The sequence below is a fragment of the Patella vulgata genome, chromosome 2 (genome assembly GCF_932274485.2).
Source record: "Patella vulgata chromosome 2, xgPatVulg1.2, whole genome shotgun sequence".
Lineage (NCBI taxonomy): Eukaryota > Metazoa > Mollusca > Gastropoda > Patellidae > Patella > Patella vulgata.
Window position 1 is genome coordinate 63,937,929 of NC_065880.2, and position 3,262 is coordinate 63,941,190.

Below are 3,262 nucleotides of genomic sequence, written 5' to 3' on the forward strand. Positions count from 1 at the left end.
TATGTTTTTAACTTTATTTCAATAATTCGCTTGTGCGTAGGGGTCTTTAGCAGTGGGAGGAAAACGGAGTGCCCAGAGGAAACACACGAGGTTGAGAAGGCGCCCGATCTCCATGCCACATATGCTCACACCTGGGATCGAAACCACAGCCGCAAGCCAGAGGTGACCGGCCAGCTAGAGGTCGAAACGCGGCAGTCTAGACCACTAGACCATCCCCACCCCATCCCTCCCCTCCGGCAATTATGGGACCCTGGTTTTCAATCCCACCCAAATGACTATGGGGTGTTCTTTAACGTGCACGGAAATGTGGGCTAAGGATGTCTGGTTTATACAAATGACTGTATGTTGTCTCTTCAGTGTCTTTATTTTACACCACTAGCATGGACCCGCTGGAATAAACACTGTAATCTGGAATCATTTAATCTGGTATATTTAGCACTAATTTAGCATCTATTGATTATTGATGAATAACGATTAATTTTTGAACGGTGATCGAAAATTAAAAGCTTGAAAATTGGCCACTCGTTAACAAAATTGAATGATCAGCTTTAAACTGGACACAAGTACAAATTAGATGAATATGTGAGATTTAAAATGACTTTCACGAATGTTTTAAACAAACATTTGATATCAAACGATTGTTAAAGAATTTAGTGCTAGATACACAGGATTAAATGATACCCAGATTACAGTGATTTCTGATGAACTTTCTCGGCTTACAGAGAATTGAACACAGGAACTCAAGTTCAGACAGGCAATGTCTTACCCACTGAGTATTGAGGATTTGGTTCGAGTTACAAGGGACCTTAGTGGCTTATCCATGTCTGAACAGTGAACACCTATATGTTGTTCCTTGTCAGGCTTTCCATTCTGCCCCACTGACAAGGGAGGAACCATTATGGAAAATCCAAAATAGCTTTCTTGGCAACACCAGCCTTGAACATTGGACCTGTAGGTTAGATAGCTACCAGAAGAGGAATCATAAGGACAGCCAACTTTAATTTTTCCAAACACAGATTACAAGTCAGATTTTGCATTCTTAATTTATTTTAGATACAATAAGGAACCAGAATAAAGTTGAAGGAAAAACATTAAGATTTCAGCAAGATTCTTTAAAATTGGAAATAAGACATCTTTCCTTGAAAACCTGAAATACAAAATAGTATAAAAACTTTAACTCACTGAGATGCTATGAAAATTCACCTTTTATAAGTGATGACAGTACATGTACATGTATGAGAGTTACAGTTTTATTTACAATCCTAAATTTAACATCAACACATGTTTGCACTTACATATGAATGCACCAAAGATCAATTCCACAGACAACACCAAGTAGGCACTATTGCTTTAGTTTTATAGGGTTTGGACGCTACTGCACTTAGTTTACATATCATTGAGACTTACCATAGAGTTGATCTGCCCATCACCAAAAACAAAATAATAATCCAGTTTGAAAAAGTACAGGAGCTCCAATAACAGTCAATAATAAATGCTAAAAAAAATTAAAAAATACAAAATTATAATTTTGTAAATCAAATGATATATGAAATGGAATATCAATGAGGTTTTAATGTCCTACTGCTGCTTATAAAAACAGACATGCACCATGCAGTAGTTTTTGGCATGGAATATGGCCAACTGCTATTTTGCTTTCTCACTTTCAAGGTTTTGCTATGAATCTATGAGGTAAATTTTCTGTAGTCTTATTTGTTTTTCTAACTGTTCTTTTTTAATGCTCTCAACATGTGCATGAGACCTTGGTTTTCACTCCAATGAAAAGCTATAGTCACTGTTCTGTTCTTTCTGGCTGAACCATTAATATTGCACAGGGACAGGATGTAAGTGAATAAGTGACAGCACCAAGTAGGCGCTATTGCTTTAGTTTTATAGGGTTTGGACGCTACTGCACTTAGTTTACATATCATTGAGACTTACCACAGTGTTGATCTGCCCATCACCAAAAGCAAAATAATAATCCAGTTTGGTACAAGTACAGGCGCTCCAATAAAATTCAATTATAAATGCTAAAAAAAATTAAAAAATACAAAATTATAATTTTGTAAATCAAATGATATATGAAATGGAATATCAATGAGGTTTTAATGTCCGACTGCTGCTTATAAAAACAGCCCTGCACCATGCAGTAGTTTTTGGCATGGAATATGGCCAACTGCTATTTTGCTTTCTCACTTTCAAGGTTTTGCTATGAATCTATGACGTAAATTTTCTGTAGTCTTATTTGTTTTTCTAACTGTTCTTTTTTAATGCTCTCAACTTGTGCATGAGACCTTGGTTTTCACTCCAATGCAAAGCTATAGTCACTGTTCTGTTCTTTCTGGCTGAACCATTAATATTGCACAGGGACAGGATGTAAGTGAATAAGTGACAACACCAAGTAGGCGCTATTGCTTTAGTTTTATAGGGTTTAGACGCTACTGCACTTAGTTTACATATCATTGAGACTTACCACAGTGTTGATCTGCCCATCACCAAAAGCGAAATAATAATCCAGTTTGGTACAAGTACAGGCGCTCCAATAAAATTCAATAATAAATGCTAAAAAAAATTAAAAAATACAAAATTATAATTTTGTAAATCAAATGATATATGAAATGGAATATCAATGAGGTTTTAATGTCCGACTGCTGCTTATAAAATCAGCCCTGCACCATGCAGTAGTTTTTGGCATGGAATATGGCCAACTGCTATTTTGCTTTCTCACTTTCAAGGTTTTGCTATGAATCTATGACGTAAATTTTCTGTAGTCTTATTTGTTTTTCTAACTGTTCTTTTTTAATGCTCTCAACTTGTGCATGAGACCTTGGTTTTCACTCCAATGCAAGGCTATAGTCACTGTTCTGTTCTTTCTGGCTGAACCATTAATATTGCACAGGGACAGGATGTAAGTGAATAAGTGACAACACCAAGTAGGCGCTATTGCTTTAGTTATATAGGGTTTGGACGCTACTGCACTTAAAAATAAAAGCATAAGTGGTCCAAAAAGAGCCTCAATCTTGGAAAAAAGTTGAAAAATCCTTAAATTACTGAAAATGTTCTTCTATTTTTCTTCCTTTGGAAAACAGCTGAATGGATTATCCTGAAACTTCTTGTACAGAAGTTTCTTGGAAAAAAGTTGAAAAATCCTTAAATTACTGAAAATGCTCTTCTATTTTTCTTCCTTTGGAAAACAGCTGAATGGATTTTTCTGAAACTTCTTGTACACAAGGTTAGGTAACCAAACAACTTGTTAAAACTATCC

At 35.8% G+C, this 3,262-nt stretch overlaps 1 long non-coding RNA gene across 1 annotated transcript; it reads right to left on the reverse strand.

Annotated features, from left to right (window-relative positions):
* Positions 1 to 1,408: 1,408 nt before the first annotated feature.
* LOC126811300 (uncharacterized) lies at positions 1,409 to 2,546 on the reverse strand. The gene is made up of 3 exons (XR_007675537.2): positions 2,471 to 2,546; positions 1,939 to 2,027; positions 1,409 to 1,495 (listed from the first exon to the last, which is right to left on the reverse strand). It is a non-coding gene; the product is annotated as an uncharacterized LOC126811300 (long non-coding RNA).
* Between the last annotated feature and the right edge of the window lie 716 nt (positions 2,547 to 3,262).